The 20,417-nt window shown below is 38.1% G+C and overlaps 1 long non-coding RNA gene across 1 annotated transcript in view; it reads right to left on the bottom strand.

Annotated features, from left to right (window-relative positions):
* Positions 1-15,924: 15,924 nt before the first annotated feature.
* LOC118667613 overlaps positions 15,925-20,417 on the bottom strand; it is a 456,871-nt gene continuing 452,378 nt past the window's right edge. Inside the window, exon 3 of the long non-coding RNA XR_004971337.1 lies at positions 15,925-16,003. This is a non-coding gene — a long non-coding RNA (uncharacterized LOC118667613). The remainder of the gene's footprint in view (positions 16,004-20,417) is intronic.

Raw genomic sequence — 20,417 nt, forward strand, 5'->3', positions numbered from 1 at the left:
CATTATTTGTCCATCTTATTAATGAAAGCCCCTCTTCTCCATGAGGCTGCTCTTCATTAAGCCCATTTTGATGCTGCTATCCAGCTAGAGGTAACACTGCTTTGCTAGAGCAGCTGCTGGCTAGGCCCTCTAGCCCAGGGGTGGGATGCAAATGAACTCAACTTCCCCTAAACAGTGCTGACCACTTTTTTTTCCGTAAAGGTGGAAATCCAACCTTTTTTTTTTTTAATTGATTTCAGAGAGGGAAAGAGAGATAGAAACATCAACCATGAGAGTATCATTGGTAGGCTGCCTCTTGCACACCCCCTAATGGGGTTTGAGCCTGCAACCCGGGCATGTGCCCCTGACCAGAATCAAACTCAGGATCCTTCAGTCTGCAGGCCAATGCTCTATCCACTGAGCCAAAGCCACTAGGGAAGTGCTGACCTTCTTAAAGCAGAAGAGGCTACAATCTTCTAAGAGCTCCAAGCTCTGTATGAATGGGCTCTCCTAGGCAACTTTGATATCATCTGGCACCCATACCCAAGCTTTCTGGCATCTAGGTTGTCTTTTTGCCCTGAACCCCAAATAAGATAACTCTCACGCTTGCTCTATAAGCAGAAGGGCCACAAAGGTACTTTGCTTTCTCCAGAGAGTAAACCCCCTGTGGCTCAAGCAAGGCCATCTAGGTCCTGATGGTTCCCTTGAAAGGATGAGAGGATGTGGGTATACATACTTCTCCTTACTGGTCTTGGTTTATAAATATCCCTCGTAAAGACCATTATTAACAATACTAGAGGCCCGGTGCATAAAATTTGTGCATGGAGGGGGTGTTCCCTCAGCCCAGCCTTCACCCTCTCTAACTGGGGACCCCTTAGGGGATGTCTGACTGCTGGTTTAGGCCCGATCCCTGCCAATGTCCAACCGGCAGTTGGACATTTCTCTTGCAATCTGGGACCACTGGCTCCTAACTGCTCACTTGCCTGCCTGCCTGATCACACCTGCCTCTGCTTACCAGCCTGCTCACCCCTAACTGCCCTCCCTTGCCAGCCTGGTTGCCCCTGTCTCTGCCTGCCTGCCTCATCTCCCCCAACTGCCCTCCCCTGCCGGTCTGATCTTGCCCCCAACTGCCCTCCTCTGCTGGCCAATTTGGTTCTGATTGGTTGGTTTTTATGCCAGTCAGCATCAAAAGCTCCACCTCCTAGGCAGCCATTGGCTCCCCACAGCACCCAGATTTGTTCTGATTGGTCAGTTTCTATGCCAGTCAGCATCAAAAGGTCCACCTCCTAGATAGCCATTGGTTCTTCACAGCACTCACATTTGGTTCTGATTTGTCGGTTCCTATGTCAGTCAGCATCTCTGGGCCTATCTCCAGGTCTGATCAGAGAGGCAGGGCTGAACAGACGCCCCTGTGGAGGCCAGGAGAGAAAGAAAGGCCCAGCTGCTGGCAAAGCCTGAAAAGAAAGAGGGAGAGAAAGAGAGAGGCAAGTATTGATCAACAGCTGCCATTGAGGCTGAGGATCAGACCCTGCCTCTCTCTCTGGGTCTCAGCCCCCTGGGCAGTCAGTGCTGGGTCACCAGGCTGCAGCAGGACTGAATAACTTCCAGGTTGGTCAGCCTTTGGTCATGATGGGTCGTTACAACCCTGGGCTTTTATATATTAGGATAATATGGCACTGTGAAATCTGACCTTACCCATTTTGGTTCACAACTGTCATCTACCCTCTGAGCAACATTATGGGGAAATTTTAAGCAATGCATATTTTCTTAATATCCTGGCTCCATGCATTTTCCCCTGCTATTCACTCCTCACCATCTGCATGGTTTCAGGAAATTATAGAGTGCATCTGCAAATGGCAAATCACCCTTTCCCTGAGCCTCTGTTTTCCTATGTTAATGCTATGTTTATATACCAACCCAGAAAATAAGAACACCAAGAATAGATGGCATCCTTAACTTATATTTATGCAATAATGCTTCCTCACTAGGAAATCCTAAGTTATCAATGGATATTACTAATCACCAAAAATTAAGACTGACCTCAAATCTAAGAAATATTTTCTTTCCCTTCCCTCAGATATGTGGCCTTTGCAGAGCATTGTGTGATTTCCATGAGTCCCATTGAACCACATTTTCTTTTTCAGGATGCTTCAGCTCTAGCAATATTTAGGGACCTTTTTTTTTTTTTTGTTTGTTTCAGTTTCTGTTAGTGACCCAGTAATTGTTTTCATGGCCTAGCAGTCAAGTGTGAAGGGCTCTGATAGCATGTCAACAAAGCATCCACTACTGGGGGAGAGACTCCCTGACTGTGATTGTGATTGATTGCTTATTTGAATCTTTCTGCTCCCAGCTGCTCCTTGGATGCGATGTCAAGGAAGATGGAAAAAAGAGAAGACATTTTGAATATAGTAAAACTGTCCTCTGTAACTTTATTTTATAGAAAGCAGATAAGAGCAGAAGGTGGAAGATAAGCGGGGCTCCAGGGTAGACCCCTAAAGGGAATATTGTTCATAAAATATGTGAGGGTCACTGCAGAGCCAAGCAAGGTGAACTAGTGACAGCAGTCCAGAGTCTGGAGGCTCAAGCAACACTGAGATAAGAGTCCTGTTTGTTTCCTGTTGTCCCCGCCTGGGTCCCCCAGTGGAGCGCAACACTGTTTCTTCTATAATCTGCATTCTCCAAAAATACAAAAGAACAAAGGAAAAGGGATACAACTTAGGGTCAGATCTTGCTTTAAGAACTACTATCCTGTCTAAGAAAGACTATCGTCTACAACTTGCACTGATAAATTCGAGACATTTATTTAGAATTTCTCTTGTTCTAGATTATAAAACAGTACAAGCTGCCCTCAACAGTATTAAATGTTCTTGATCAGTAAGAACATTCCAACAGAAATATTTTTGTTTCTGGAAGAAATAATTGGATTTATGATACAGAGACTGAATATAAGTTAAATCAGAAGAGAATATGTCTTTTAGCAAAACAAACATTTAAATAATAGTTACTGAAAGGGATTACCTTAGAAACCTAAAATTAGTAAGTATAATACTCATCCTATGAATAAGTGGAGGCTCCTAAATAGCTACTCTACCCTGAATTTGTTCAACAAATTATTGAAATCGTTTGGTCTACCCAAGTCATCCCAGATATCAACCATCACTAGGAGTTATTAACAGGTATTTTTCCTCAGTCGAAGAAAGGGAAGCAAGATTTTCAATTAAAAAGCTCAATAAAAATAAAACAAAACTTAAGTTGATTTTTTCTCTCCCTAAATGCTTATTAAAATTTGTATTTTATGTAGCTAAACTTTACACAGGCACAGTCTTTGAAAAACTGATAAATTCTGTAGAGGAATAAGAAAATGATAGGAGAAAGAGGTTTTAGACATTTCTCAAGCCAAATTGTCTATTTATGGCAGTAGCCCTGTGCCCAATACCGATAACAGTTATTGAGCACCCACTGAGCATAAAAAGACTGTGCTAGATGCCTTGAGGGGATACAAAAGAAAAGTCAACGTTGTCCTTGCCCTTGAGGAGTTTAAAGTTTAACAGGAAAAAGGGTAGGTTCATGTGGGGGGCGGGGAGTGGGGGAGAATATATATGCTAATTACAGGCACATAGGAAAGAACCATCTCTTAGAATTATATATATTTCATTACCGACAGTCGAAAGAAGATAATATTACCATGGCTCAATCTGGTCAAAGAAAAAATGGTATTTTTCTGTGATCCCCTTAGGGAAAATAACATCTTACAGTGATACTCTTATATGCATAAGGAGAAATACAAATTAAAAATAATGGGCTTAATTCTTCCTGTTGAAAATAAGAGCTTCCCCCCCCCCTTTCTTTTCCTTTGAGCATTTACTTTATAACATTTTCCAGTTATAAGTATTTTGAAGTGTCTATAAATCATTTTGAAAACTAGATAGGTCATTTGTCAGTTTTATAACCCAGGAATGTTTTCCTCACAGACCTGAGAACCATTTTTTGAAACTTAAACATTAAGGAGACTAGCACCTCTCTATCCCAGTTTCTGCGGGAGGGGAAGCTTAACTTTGGTGGGTTCCTTACTCTCAGTTGTGAAAGTACCTCCTTTCATAGGTGTGGGGATTGCTCCTCCTTCTAGATAAAGCCAATAAGCCGACACAGATGGCCACCCTATCACTCAGTAAAGCTAGGATGAACTGGGTGTGACAAATTGTGCTGCCAAGTCTCCTAGTTGAGGACTAGTTATTGTTTATCTTGAAAACACCTATGCAATGGTTTGTTATCTGTTTGGCTAATCAAAAAGGTAAGGTGAGAGGATTAAGCAGAAACAAACACAAAACCCCTCATAAATACAGACAACAGCATGGTGATTGCCAGAGGGAAAGGGGGCTGTGTGGAGGTAGAAGAGGGCACAGGTGAGATAAATGGTGATTTGACTTTGGGTGGTAAACACACAATACAATATACAGGCGATGCATTATGGAATTTTATACCTAAAACCTACATAATTTTATTAACTAATGTCACCCCAATAAATTCAATTTAAAAATAGTAGCCTGAACAGTTTTGAAAATGGGTAGTAAAAATAGAAGGAAAATTTGTTTTACTGATTATTGATACTTGTCATAAAGAAAAAATAAATAAAAGGGTATGATTCCTTTGGGTCTTTGCAATCTCTTAGAGGACTGCCTGTGATGTTCCTCACATTCTGGTTTAATGCTTGCTCAACGGCACAACTCTTTTCTTTTTCTGCTCTCTGCCTTTGTGGAGAGAATTTCTGAGTTGGGATAAGATTTTTAAAATTATCTTCCCCCCACATGTCAGTCAGTGGCTTTCTTGCTATGTAAAATCCAGCATGAGAACTTAGAAAACTAAACAGAATTAGCTTTCCTAAACTGGGGTAGACACAAACATGAGTAACTTTTATACAGCCATTAATATATATTTCCTTTTAAAATTGCCCTATTTACAACTATACTCTGAGACAGGGAACTATTATGATTTTAGATGCATTTGTAAAAATAGCTAAACTACAAAAAAAAAAAAAAGAAGAAGAAGAAAGGGAAAAAAGAGGGAAGTACAACAAGAAGGAAAGAAGGAAGGAAGGAAGAGAGGGGTTTGGGGAAAGTAAAGAGCTAAGTTCCAATCCCAAATTTCACCTGGTGTGTAACTGCCAACAGGTCAGTGTCTCCATCTTTAAAGATATTATCTACTTCACTGTTTATTCTGTTGCGTTAAGTACAATACAGGTCAGCCTCTCCGCCTTCTCTTTAAAAATAACCACTGTGCTAATTTTTATAGTGATCACTTCCTCGAATTCCTTTGTGGTTTTTATCACCCAAGTATGCATTTTAAACTCTATAGTTTAGTCTTTTCCACTTAAAGAAACTGTATATGTCTTTTAGGGTTCTTTTAATCTACAGGTTAATCCCCCATCTCTTCCCTTTTCTTACAGGTTTCTGTTAAAGAGCAAAGGCCACTTCGCTTACTGAGTTTCCCAGTCTAGAAAACTAACTAGTACAAACTCTTTAACACGTTCTTATGCCCACTCCATTTCCTTTTTGATCAGACTCAGGCTTATCTCCTTTGACAAGATTGTAGATGCAGTCCTGTTCTGTCACCAGGCGGCACGTAGTATCTAATTCTCTCTCCTGTGATGTGAGTCATCAATGCTCATCGCAGATCCACTTATTCACCAGAAGTGCAAAGTAGTGGTATTTGAATTCTATCCCTTTACTTTAATGTATTAACTGAAACACAATTATAAAAACACATTTTCCTTACAAAGAGGTACCCTTTCTTTCGCTACCCAGAGTTATGTGAGTATGTGAAGGGGAGACTAATGTTCTCTCATTATTTGTTAGTTTCAAGATAATGAATCGGTTTCTGGTCATTGGAAAGGTACCAATTGATTTTTAAATATTATTATGAGCCCATGAATTTCAACATATTTCATACATTTAAATACAATGAAATTAGTATTTTGCTTAAGCTCAAGTTGTTCCATGCTTAGGCAGTGGGAGCCTTTTGAAGGTGGTTTCCTGAGTCCTTTTGACATTATCTTTAGTTGCACTAATATATTCTTTGCTATCTGATATAGACGGATGCTCCACACTTACATATTTTCTGCCCAGACACAAGCCACTAATACACTGGTTTCTTTTAGTGAGAAATAATATGTCAAGCCTACAAAACTGAGCACTAAGGATGCTCATTGCTAGTGGCTGTCATCTATAGATCTGTTCAGTAGACAAACTAAGAAATACACATACATAATATGTATACATACATACATATGCACATTTATCTTTTAAATATAATTCATCTCATGACTTCATTCTGAAATTTCTAATTGATGGTTTTATTGAACTTTTTATATATTACATCTGTATCTTTTTTCTACACTGAAAATGTTGATTCCATTAACACATGATAGGACAGGAATATCTCATAAGTTCTCATTTTTTTTTTAATATTATACCCATAATATATACCTAATCATTTCAAAATAATAGCATACATGTAACTATTTTTTTCCACACTGAGAATGTTTTCAAAGATATAGTGATAGAATTAAAGTATTCCATAATCTTTAATTTGTTTTATCCCATATTATACAAACATCAGTATGATTCTAATAATACTGTCATCACCAATTATAAACCTGAATATATTTTATACGTGATCCCTATTCTTCCTATAATTTTTTTAACATAATGGTTATTCTATATCTACCTTGTCAAAATATACAGCCATATATATGTATTTTCTCCCTTTAGCTGTCATTTAATCTTAATTCTATAGGTAAGTATATATTTAATGGTCACCACTACTTCTTGATATCAAAGTTTCTCTGGTCACTTTGCTAATATGAAGCTTTTCTCTATTAGAGTCATCAGGAAGAACTCAATAGAAAAACCTCCCCTTAGTTCTTGCATTTTGATAAATATTTTTATGTTCTCCATACCTAAACTTACTTTTTTACTGAATAAAATATCTTTGTCTCACATTTTATTTCCTTGAAGATTTGCAATGTTACTCTATGGTATTTGAGCACAAGACATTGATAATGACCTCATTTAATTTTCCTTAAGTTATATGTGTTTTTAACTAAATGTACAAATAAATTTTAATTTTTTTAAATTTTAATTTTTAAACTCTATAATTTTATGAGAAAATTTTCATTTTGGCTCTCCTGCATCCCAATTTTCAGGCATATAGTATGTTCTTTAAATGTGTTTCCTAGTCTTTTTTTTTTACATTCTCTGTAATTAAAATTCTTATTATTTATTCTGTTCCTCTGCTTTGCTTTAGGAATCCTTTAGGAGAAGGATTCCTATCTTTTGTAGGACAGATCTTTTCCTATCTTCAATATTTTTGGCATACTGTAATTTTCTAAAGGATGTTCTTCTGCCCTTATTCTATTTTTTAAATAAAATGAGTTTGCACAGACTTTGACCTCATTACTTTTCTGTTAGCTTACTTTTGTGTCCGTTCCCCTAAACTTTTAGAGAAAGTTTAGTCCAGATGGCTAGCTTAACAGATCTCCTCTCCTGTTGTGTTTGGGCTGTGTTGTGTTTGATGGCTAGCTCTCTTGAGATTTCTTAGCTCTATTCTGCTCCCAGACTCTTATCTAGATTCTTCCCCTCCTCCCCCCTTTGACTGCATTGTTTCTCTCTGGTTCTGTGTTGATTCCACTCCTAGCGGATTCCCTTCAGTGTGGCGCACTGTTGGAGAAGAGTGCGGGGCGTTTCAATTTTGAGAATTTACCAGGTCTGGATCATCCAGTCCCTCCAGGTCTTCTTAATGTGTGCCACTGGCACTCACCTGTGGCTGGAGTAGATAAAACCTAGTCTTTTTAGCAGTTATTCTCAAATTGGTCCACTGTTCCTCCAGGTAACACCTCCAGCTCGGGGGGGGGGGGGGGGGGGGGGGGGGCAGGATCTCCTATGAAAGGTCCTCAGCCTTCCTATTGGTTTGCTCTACTTGCTGCACAGATGCTGATACCACGCATGTCTTGTGGCTACAGGTGTTTTATCCTCAACTGCTTACACTACATTGTAAATATGATTCATAGAGCTTTGCTTTTGCTATCTGGATGCTCTGTCATTTTACATGGGGATTTGGAAAGATAAAAAAGTATGCATTCACTGTCACCTTGTCTTTTTAGAATTCCACACTGTGGTCCTTAGTATACTGTAGCTTTTCATTATGCGTTGAGTTAGATATAATTGAATAATGAAGTAAATTATGAGTTATAAAAATTCTCTGTAAATCACAAATATTTATCAATATACACTAGTGTAAGTTGTAACACACATTACTTATGCAAACACAAATGTGGGTATGTGGTAGGACATAAAAGAAAATGGGACATATGGGGGAAAGATGGAAGTGTGGTCACCCTTTCTTGGCCTGAAATTTATGAGAAAAAAAGAAAACGTAGATATTTAAGAAAGTCATTTTTGGTCAGACCAAAGGGCAGACTCTGCCATTAGTTTCACTCTCCTTTACCCTGGTTTTGTATATTCAAAATCAACCTGGCATAATGGAAAAGCTAAAATACATTTATTTAGACATAGACAAGGATCACCTAACTTGTAAGTCTTCTGCTTAGCCAAGTGTTGAAGGCCATATGCTATCACCTTGATCTTTGCAGCAAGTCTTACAAATTGCCTAACTACCAACTGGTCTCACCTTAAAAAGAATCACTGCCTGAAAATTACTTCTCTTTTGATCTGCACATTAAAAGTTCCCCCTCTATTCCAGCAGTTAGCATATATAAGTCTGCAGAAATATCTAATGAATAAACATCAGTTCATTAAAAGATCAAGAATTAAAAACAATGAGAATAAATTAAAAACAGAAAAATTATGTTTTTGGTAGAAATGACCTGCATTAAAAGAAATGCTACTAAAAACTCTTTAACATTATCTGTTAGCATTTAATATTACACGTAGGATATCGGATACGGGTCTATCTCTCCTCTTTCTGTGACTGAGATCCTCCCCCTATGCTCTTCTCTTGTGTTTTACTTTTTGTTTGTTTGTTTTTTGTTTTTTGTTTTTTGTTTTGGTGAGTATATGTAAAGTGTAGATCAAAAGTATGAGGTTTAATATCAACCGAAAGTTATTTAGTGCTCCACTAAATAAAAAGCTACTTACAAATTGTGGGAACCATGAAATTTTACTTAATCTCTCTAATTCTTACTTTTCTCATCAACAAGATGGGAATAATGACAGTATCAGATACCAGAAGGTTGTGAAGTTCAGTAAGTTCAATGCTATGATGTGTGTAAAGTAGTTAGTAGCAAGCATTTAGTAAAGGTTACCAATTACAACGCTTTATTATGATCACTACTGTTAGATTTGATCTTTGTAATTTAAAAATCTCTCTAGGGTATATCTAGGAATAAATCTCTTTAGAACCCATGAATAGTTTGGAAAAACTTTTCATTTGTACACATATCACAGCATTTTCACTTTTTGTTGTCATGATATATTTACTTATCTATATTTATGAAAGAACTGAATGCTATCAAAAGGCAAGGAGTATAGCTACCTTTTTAACCAGTGCAATTTTTACCTACCACAATGCTCTGCAGACACTCAATGAATACATGGGTAAATGCAAACACAAATGTAAATGAAATAACATTTTATTTTCTCAAATGTCTTGATATGAGGAAGAAAGTGCTTTGGATAACAAATAAGAAATTACTATAACTAATTTGTAAATCAATAAACTGGTAGTGGTTTATATGTCTTGCCTTGTAAGGTTGATTATTATGAGTGAGCAACCTTGCTTTTGTCTCCTTTGAGTAATTTATAAAATCCAGCTCCTCATTCTGGAAAATCCAATCAGAACCTGGTCTCAGATAATGTACTAAAAAAAAAGCCTTTGTAGGCATTGCTTGAGCAGTTTCTTTGCCATTCTTCCCTCTGGCTTCTTCCCTATTAGTTGCAGCCCTTTTGAAAACCAGCCATCTCAGCGATCGCTGAGGACCAGTTGCATGTATGTAGGATCACTTTTGGCTACTTCTGAGCACACATGAATAGGCAGTAAAATAAGACCCCAGCTTAGCAATTCTTCAGTAAATGAATGGGAAGCCATGTTCTAGGCAGTTATTGATATTACTAAATGGCCCTTGAAAATTGCCCATTGGAGCTGAAAGCATACCCTATTTCTCCCAGGCCTTGCATTTTCCTTAACTCTTTTTGGACTTCAGTACTCTATATTATCTTGCCTAGGAGTGGAAGGCTTTGCTGTAAGCAAGGTAGAAGCATGCTGGACACACCCTTCCAAATAATACTTCACACAAAATGTGAACTTCAAAACTGCATCTCACGGAGATAAATACAGTCAAGAGGGGGTTCTGGAGCTCCACTAGTTAAGATGGTACTACCATCAATCTAAAGGTGAACTCAGAGCGTCTTAATCCAATTCACCCACAGTGGCATGCCACTTAAATGAATTGGGATTCAAATCTTTTGATTTTAAACTCCTTCCATACTATGTTATCTTGAAAGTAATGAGGAAATATCAGACACAAAAGAAAATAATCAAATAGAAGTGGAATGCTCAGTTACGTTGGATATAAGTATAGGGCAATAAAGTTGACATATACATAGGCACAGTGCTTGGAGAAGAGCTTTTTATAGAGGGTGAGGGGATATTATGCACTGTTTATATAGGAAAAGAATGATCAGTGTGGTGATGGTGATGGTGATGATGATGATGATAATAAAGATTTTTCTACTAATGTGTTGAAATTTCAACGTTTCCCTACTTAATACTAAGCTGCACACTGAATAAATCTTTCCAAGTCGTACTGCTAGAAGCCTGCATTTCCAAGCTTTTAGGTTTACCTATTACTCATGATATCTGTTTGCACAATATTATTGATTTTCACTATTTGGTCAAATAGTAAGATGATATTTCATTCTCAATGAGAACCATGACAAATACTTGAAGTACAAAAATTAGATTGTGGAGAGAAGTACACAGAGGACAGTTCAATGGGGAGTGTGTCAAATATAAAGAATTAAACAAAAAACTGTTAAATGTGGATAATTTGCAGTCATCAAGAATCTTGTGGGACTCAGACTACATGTGGGTGCAAGACTGGATAATTTAAAAGCAACTCAGTTTACTGTGAGTATTATTAAATAATGTAATAACCAAGTAATGATTACTTTTGTAAATATAAGTGGGGTTAAACTAGTTAATAGGTAAAACATTTTATGTCTGTGGACAAAAATATCACTTTCCATTTTTAAGGTAATATAAATAATTAGTTTATAACTGTATCTATAGGTAGATATAAATACTGATAGGTTCTTACTTTTTGAAAAGCCAATACTTAAAACATTTTTCAGCATCTGAGAGTTTGATATTTATATTTTATTTTTTATAATAGATATGGGAATATAGCAGGACAAACTTGTTTTCTCATAAATATTTTCAGTACAACATAACACACATATGTAAACTATAGTGGAATGAGTTTGAATAGCTCACCCAGAAAATGGTTCTCTAAGTATAAAAATAAAAAATATGGGTTCCTTATGAATAAAACATGCATTTTGTATTTTCTGTCCTAACCAATGCCAAGGTCTACTCAACAAAAATCTTATGCTTGTTAGTAGAGCAAAAATTAGGATTCCCTTGCATACATATGTCTATACTTACTATACTTACACACACACACATAGAAAAATAAGATTGATATATTCTCTTGTTTTATATGTGATATATTGATATGTGTGTTTTAAAAGACAATCTACCCAAATGAAAATAACACAGAGCAATTAAACTTTCCTGGCACTAGAGGTCACTAAAACCAGATTACAGACAGAAGGGCTGCATCCTGCCAAATCCACAGAGCAGAACAGAGCTTGTCTACAATCCAATACGCAGTGATAAGGAACCAAAGCAAACTCAGTTTTTAGGAATATCCAAATCACAACACAAAGCACTGCAAATTCAAACTTCAAATTGGAAAATAATCAACAAAATGGCTGGTATTCAAATCGAGTTAATAAGAAGGAAAATGAATGTTTCCCCTGTTTATAACAGCTGTGCACGTTGATTTCAAATAAAGTTATCGAACCTTAACCTCTGCTGTTTATTTGTTTTGCATTTCAAAGACCACACAGGAGCAAGTGTCAAATCTTTTCAATATATCTGGGAATAAACAAGTGAATTGGGTGGAGTCAGGTGAGGGTAGGGGGAGAAGATTGACGGGTGATGTATGTACAGATACTGCTGCTGGTGACACCACCATCAAAGTGGCCATTGGTGACCAGGCAGAGTGATGAGCTGTGCCTTACAAGAGAAGCTTTGTTTGGTAGTCACTGACTGCTGGGCCTACTTCTGGATTTACTGTTTCATCGCCCAGGAGACTTCTTGTGTTTGGAGCTGGGAAAAGTCACCCATTTTCTAACGGCTTTCTGCTGTTGCTCCCTAGCATTGATTTTGAAGAAGCAGATTACTGGGTTAGTCCCTTCAAATAGCAACCATTTCCCTTTGTGAGTCTCACTGCTCCCTGTGCCAGGTTTCCCAGCCCCAAAAAGAGTGGAAACATCCGCACTTAGGTTGTAGAACTTTAAATGTATGGCCAGCCTGACTGTTTCTAAATGGAACACTGGCCTCTTTAAACACCGGCATGGTTTGGCAGTCAAGGATATAGGTCCTTACTTATATGTGGAATCTAATGAACAAAATAAACTGAGGAACAAAATAGAAACAGAGGCACGGATACATGAAACAGACTGATAGCTGTCAGAGGGGAGAAGGGAGGAGGGACTGGATGAAAGAATGTGAAGGGATTAGCCACAAACAAACACACATATAGCCATAACACATAGACACGTGCAACAATGTGGTGACAGCCAGAGGGAAAGGGGGATGGATGGAGATAGAGACTTCGCTTGGGGCGATTGGCTCACAATGCAGTGCACAGATGATGTTTTATTGAGTTGTACACTTGAAACCTATATGGTTTGTGAATCAATGTCATCCCAATAGATTCAATTAATAAAAAACAAAATAAAAATATATTTAAACAAAAGAGTATAGGTCTTTGGTCACTGACATTACAAGGGCCATGTAGAAGGGTATAGACTTCTTTTGGCCCCAAACACCCTGCACATTAAATTAGGTAACTGGACAATGCAGTCTCAAATATCATAAGTGTAATGATCAGTGAGTATGAGTCCTGCCTGACAAGAAGAATCACAATATTGAGTTATGCTAAGAACTATTCAAGTAATTTTGAGGAATTTTCATGACGAAAACAATTAGTATTTCCCATATTATTATCTATGCAAAGATATGGCAATTGTAAAATTTTATGATATTTTCTAATATTTCATATGTTTTTGGAAAGAACTTTTTAAAAACCTACTTGGTTAGGCCATTAGAGACTTTTAGTGATATCTTCAATAAACAAAAGGGAAAAGATTGAAGCATCATGTATCTTCTATTTTCCTTCAAAATCCAGAAAACTATTTGAGATGCTCGAGGGCAAGAATAAACAATCCCACATCACCAGCACCTAGGTCAGAAAGCACTAGGAGTGTGTGCTTAATGCACCCATCCAATAGAGTCAGCTTGTTTATTAACAACCTGATGATAACCATGGTTTGGGGACTTGGATGGAGTCAGTTTACGGACTTTATTTTGTTATAATTGAAAATCCAACACATGAATGAGTCCTCGGCTTTGTGGGGGAAGAGGTGAACTTTAGTGGTTCTTCTTTTGGAGAATATTTGTGTCCACCAAATGAAGAAAGAAGAAGGCAGAAAAAAGATTGTCATGATTTCTCCTTTTCCTTCCTCTTATTACACTTTACATGCTAGTTCACATATCAAATTAACACAAAATTTATTGTGGAGACATTTTAATTAAATTAATTGATCTTATTTTGAAATAGTAGAAATAATTACTTAATAGTCCTGCCTTGCCTATAGGATTATTGAAAAAACTAAATAATAAATGGCAATTTTAAAAAGGCTGAAGAGATAATTATTTAAGTTCAATATTCAAATTTTACTAAATTACTCAGAACCTATGATGCTTCCATATATTTACATCTCAACAGAAAAAAATTTCAGCCCATCTGGTGTGGCTCAGCGACTGAGTGTTAACCTAGAAACCAGGAGGTCGAAGTTCGATTCCCGGTCAAGGGCACATACCCAGGTGGTGGGCTCAATCCCAGTGTAGGGAGTGAATGAGACAGCCAATCAATGATTTGCTCTCATCATTGACATTTCTATCTCTCTTCCTCTCCCTTCCTCTATGAAATCAATAAAAATGTATTTTAAAAAAATATCAAAGGAGACATTTAAAGCAGGTGAGCCTGCTGAAACTCTTTCTTTCCATGCGAACTCCCTTCCTCTATTCATTCACAAAAATTATTAAGGGTCCAGTGTGTGCCAGATACCATTTAGGCTCAGGAAATGCAACAGTGAGATAAAGAGACACTGTCCTGCCCTCACAGAGGTTACTGTAAACGGAAGAAGACTGTCCATCAAGTAAACAAACAATGATGACATAGTGAGTTTCATGCCAGGATAGAGGAGTGTAGAGACCCTTGTGACACAGATGCTCATCTCTTTTCTGTCAATTTGCCATGTGGAAGTTACTCAATAAATATGTGCTGAATTATACGAGCTGAATAATTGGGACTGAATGAAAGTAGTCATCACGGGAAAAGAAAGGGAGGCATGGGTAAATATTCTCCCCACTGATGATAGTTTCATGCTCAGCCAAGAATCACGTATCTTGTAGGAACTGAAGCGGCGTAGGCAGGGTGACAGACCTCCACTCACAGGAACTAAGATTTCTACCGCGCTTTGTGAGCTGCGGAGAGATGCAGCAAGAGCTCGAGGCACAACAAGGGGGATGAGATGGCACAGGACCAGGTGTGGGGAAAACAAAGTTTACTTCAGCCTAAACTGTGTGGCAGTGAGCTAGCTTTTACCCATAAATTCTCCGAAAAGACATATTTTTATTTCACGATTTCAGTGTAAGTCACAAAGGGTGCCTATTTTAGGAAAAGAGGTGGGCAGGCGCATGTAGTGTATAGGGCACACAGTGACTTTTTTTGGTCTAGGACAGAGACCAGAACAGAGAAAATCTCATGATGGCCTCGGAGTTTGTTAGAAATTTGTGATCCATCAGGAGCTGAGTTGCTTTCATTAAGGCTTATTCATAACTGGTCGCTCTGATAAGCTGACAAAACAAGTGACTTCCACGTATAGGATAGTTCATACATTCAAGGTATTAAACCCGTTTTTATTTTAGTTTAAAACCCTGATTTATCTCTTTCTGACAGCACATCTCAGGGTTCTTTCTGGCTTCTTGCTACATTAGAGCAATCACGGATGCCAAGGTTTGATGGGCACTGTGAGGACTCTTCTCTATAGTCCGCTGTCCGTGTGGGGCTTTCTGATATGATTGATTGTGGCACAGAGGCATTCTCCATAGAAAGATTAATTGCTTCAGAAATTATCCATTACTGAATGGTTGACCGTGACTCTACACTTTTTATTCCTACTTAAGCAAGCAGTTCCTGTGTTAGGTTAATTTATTTTCTCCCTCTCTTTTTAACTAGTCAATATTTATTTTACTTTTATCTTTCACATTTAGGTAAGGGTTTCCTCTTGCTAATCTAGGTGAGATTTGAGCAAAGCCTTCATAATTCATAAAGAACAAGAGGAAATATTTGTATGGCTTGCTGTCATCTTTTCTTTAATGCACATGCCTCCTACTATGAAGAAGTCAACACTATTAGGTCATTTTCCAAATTTAAGTCTCTCAAAAGTGCCATTGGGCTGGACTAGACCCTGATGACATGTAAGAAGTTGAGAAAAATGAGGGAACTGCATACAAATCATTTTCAACTCATTTAGGAAAGCCAGAGCATGAGCACAGGAACAATCTTACCTTTGAAAAGTGAAAAGCAAGCTTTTACTTAAGATTGTGCTTGATGAAATAGCCTAGGGCCAAGGTTGGAATTTTTCAACTTGCTCTGCAAAAACAAAACAAAACAAAACAAAATGTTTCCATGTTCTCTCAATAGGTATCTAGAAAATGAATTTTTTTATTTCCCATTTTCATATGAAGTGACTTTGAGCTAGAAGATGTATCCAATGAGGATATAGGAATGTTACATTTAAAAAGATGAATACAATAAAGCATTATATTAAAAAGATATTAAATATTTTGCATCTGAACAGTCCATATCTATCATGAAAGAAAAATAAAATTAATTCCACTTAAGCTCATACACGACAGACAAAGCAGGAACAGTAAAACCCAGATCTTTTCTCAAAGTGCTAAATACTTGGCTGTACTATTTTTAAAATATGCTTGTGCTTAAAGCTTACACATGGCTGCCAATGAATCTGTTGTATAATGTTATTTAGTTCACAAAGCTGAATAATCAGTTTTACCAGAATGCAGACAAGGGGAAAATAATTTTTAGAAAAAATTTTGTTTAATGTTTTTTATATGTAGCTGTCACAGGATACATACAAAGCATAGCATTGTTAACTAGCATAAAATTCCATGATAGATGAGCATTTTTATTTTGGGCAGCTTTTCACATAATTTAGATGGGGCAGTCCTCCCTAATTCCCTCCCCTGCCTGCCTCAGATGTTGGGTCAGCAATCTATATTTGCTCACCACTTTGTTATCTTGACACAGTTCACAATGCAAAACATCTGGAGCTATGGATGAGTTCATACAGTGCAAAACTATAGGTTTTCCCCCGAAGAGTATTTTTCATTATATTTTAAAATATCAATTACTTCCTCTAAATGCATAGCTCACCAATTCTCTAACTTCGAGATATCAAATGAGTATATAAACCAGAGAACCCTCCATTGTGCCACCAGACTCACAGCTGGAGGAAAGAGTCCACTTTATCTATCCCCTGTCAAAGTTGACTTAGTATACATTTCCTAACTACTGCATGCTGGCCACAGTTTTTCATGATTGCTTTTCCTCAAGTTTCATGAGAAGACAGTTTTAATGTATATGTTTTCATGCCCACCCTCAAACCACGTTCAACATTGCAATCTAGCTAGCACCCATGTGCAAATGGCACTTCAACCTAATACTGATTCTCTGTATGGCAACACTGCATGTATTACTTAACCTTTTTTAAAAAAATTATATTTTTATTGATTTCAGAGAGTAATGGAGCAGGAGAGAGAGATAGAAATACCTAGGAGGAGAGGGAATCATTGACCAGCTGCCTCCTGCACACCCCATACTGAGGGTCGAGCCCGCAACCCAGGCATGTGCCCTGACCAGGAATTGAACTGGTGAACTCTTGGTTCCTGAGTCAATGCTCAACTGCTGAGCCACACCCAGCTAAGCTATTATTTAACCTTTACTTCTATCCTGCCCTGCCCCATCTCTAATGCACTAGTTATATAGTTATTGGGAAAACTAAGGCAAAACATGTTTTCACTATCCTTTTTCTTCTTAGAAAATCACTAAAACAAAACCTTCTAAGTTAGATAATCTCAAACTCAACACTTTTAACTAACTCATTGTTTTGTTCCATATACATAGGGCAAATAGTCTTAAGTTCAATATACATAGGGTAAATAGTCTTATACTTTTTTATGAAAAATTAAACTTTGATATTTTGATGAGGTGCTCAATAGAAATTAAAAGTATTTTATAAATACTTAAAAAAGCATTTTTATAAAGCTAATATTGACTGAGATCAAGGACTTCATAGCTGCCTTGTACGCTGCCATGTTCAAATCCAGCATATGATGCCGTGCCAGTTAAGGTACCATAATTTAAGTTCAATATTTTATGCACTTTAATCAACATTTAAAATACAAAGTTATTTTGCAAGTGAATATCTTTGTATTGTTTCAATGGACAGCTTATAGGCTAAGAAATAGTTTACAGAAAGTGGATTTTGAGTCTATGTAAAGAATACATATCTAGCAATTGGAATTGTTCAGCATTAAAAGAAGGCTAAAAGATGTCAGGGATGTGAAAGAAGGAGACAAAAGCATCTTGAAGATCATTTTTTTGCTCTTAAGTATCTGTTTTTCTCATTAGTAAATTGAGTCCAATTTTCTTTCTCTTCTGGTTTCCTCTAGTTCTTTCTTCTTCAGAGATCCATCACAGGCCACCTGCTTTCTTACATTGCTTCTACTACAAGTTGCAGACACTTAGCTTCAGGTTATTATTTTCTGTAACCATTGTGTATGATATATAAACTATGTGTATTTCTTCCTCGTTTTACTCTTCCTGACTCCAGTGTGAACATAGTCAAGGGCTCCCTGAAGTAATTACTATAATTTAAAAAACTATATATAGTAGGTACCTCAGCCTGGCCTGGGCCCTCCCGCAAGCCGGGACCCCTCGGGGGATGTTGAACTGCTGGTTGTGGCCCGATCCCCACAGGCCAGTGGCCTGAAGTCCCTGAGAGATATAGTAGTGTGTGATGCTGCGGGTGGCCAGAGAGGAGCCCAAGCCTGGGCCAGGTGCCAAACTGCTCCTGCTCATCCTGGCCCTGCTGCACCTGCTGCTGCCTGCTACAGCGGTCCATGAGCCCGGCGTTTGGCACCCATGGGTCAGCTGAGTGGCACTCCCGCTGTGGGAGCGCCCTGACCACCAGGGGGCAGCTCCTGCATTGAGTGTCTGCCCTCTGGTGGTCAGTGTGCATCAGAGCGACCAGTCAGTTATCTGGTCATCCAATCATTAGGTCGCTTAGGTATATATATATATATATTTTAGAGTCCCGGTGCATGAAAATTCATGCACTGGGGGTGGGGGGTCCCTCAGCCCAGCCTGCCCCCTCTCACAATCCGGGAGCCCTCAGGGGTGGAAGATAACCCGGCAATCAGGGGAAGGCGATGCCCCATCACACCTCTGTTGCTGCCACTGCTGATAGCACAAGGCTTGGCCGACCCTGGTTACCTAAGCCTCAGGTGGCCCTGGGCAGCTGGGAAGCTGCCATCCGAGGCTTGCCTGCACCTCGGGTGCGGAGCAGCCAGGTCAGCCCTGGGGCAGGCCCAGCCTTGCCAATTGGCTGCCACCCTTGAGTCTGCAGGCTGACGCTCTATCCACTGAGCCAAACCAGTTAGGGCAACAGATATATTTTTGAAAATCTAATTTGTAAGGTAATAGTAATTAGAGTTGAACATCTATGTGTGTTTCTATTGAGAGAGTCACTGAATGGCTAATCTAGAAATGGCCACAGAGGATTTTATTTCAGTCCTGTCATTTCACAGAGGACACTGAGGCCCATAGAGTGGTGTAGTGTTGCTCTACAGGCAGAGTTGGAAACAAAGCTGAGGCAGGAGCCATTTATTTCTCTTGACCCCTATCCCTCTATGGTCTGTGTTGGAAATGCATAAAGTATTCTGACAGAGGCTGGATAGCCAGATGACAGATCCCTGTGGGACTATAAAAGAGATTCCTACATGGGGCAAAAAAAGGTTGGACCATCTAATATCCAAGGTGTGCCTTCCATTTCCATGATTTTATTCTTCTACATTTGGAAATTAATTGTGATAAAGAGGAAAGAGATGAAGAATTTCTATAAGGGTAGCATGCTGAAAACATTGAGGGTCTGTATTCAAATGACAGCAAAACAAAATCACTAATTTTCCAACTTTACATTTGACAATATTTCCAACTTGAAACTAATAAAGCTTCAAACTTCCTATACTACAGTTTCTCTCATAATTATGCATGTTATTAAATAATTGGTAAAATAAGAGGCATCGAGTGGACTCCATTCACTGGCATCATATAACTACAAGAACATATGCTGCTCAAAGCACTTCCATTCATTTGGTGAAGCAAAGTGACAAGAGGTCTGCAAACAAAAGTAGTCAGCAACTGGCAGGCATTCAGGGAAATTAATAATAAGAGAAGGAGAAAAACCTCACTTAATCCTCTGGTGTATAAAAACAAGTTTAAAAGTATTTACACTATAAATGAAACCCTCAATACCACTTCCTATTGGCAATATTAGGAACGTTTTCAATTGTGTTTAAACTTAAATATGATGGCCAAACACTTTTAGATACCAAAGCTGAATTACCTCAGAAGGAATGTGAATATTTTTACAGTAACTTACATGTATATTATAGATTTTTAAATGTCAGAGTTAGGGAGAATTCATTTCCTACTAGATTCCCCAATCTCCCTAGTTTTCTCACACATCACTAATTCCTAAAAGTCCAGTTTATAAACAAGATCCTGCAAACACTATACAGTATCATTGAAGACAAAATAGTTTACCTGTGAACCCTGGAATGACTCTTTAACTGGGGTCAGAAAGATCACAGAATCCAGAGGTCCCTGCAGGGTTCAGTTGTAAAGAGACGAAGAAACAGAAATTTATCATTAGAAGCACAATGGGAGACAGTATGTGGGATGCAAATAGAAAACAGCCTTT

Source organism: Myotis myotis, unplaced genomic scaffold (genome assembly GCF_014108235.1).
Source record: "Myotis myotis isolate mMyoMyo1 unplaced genomic scaffold, mMyoMyo1.p scaffold_m19_p_12, whole genome shotgun sequence".
NCBI lineage: Eukaryota > Metazoa > Chordata > Mammalia > Chiroptera > Vespertilionidae > Myotis > Myotis myotis.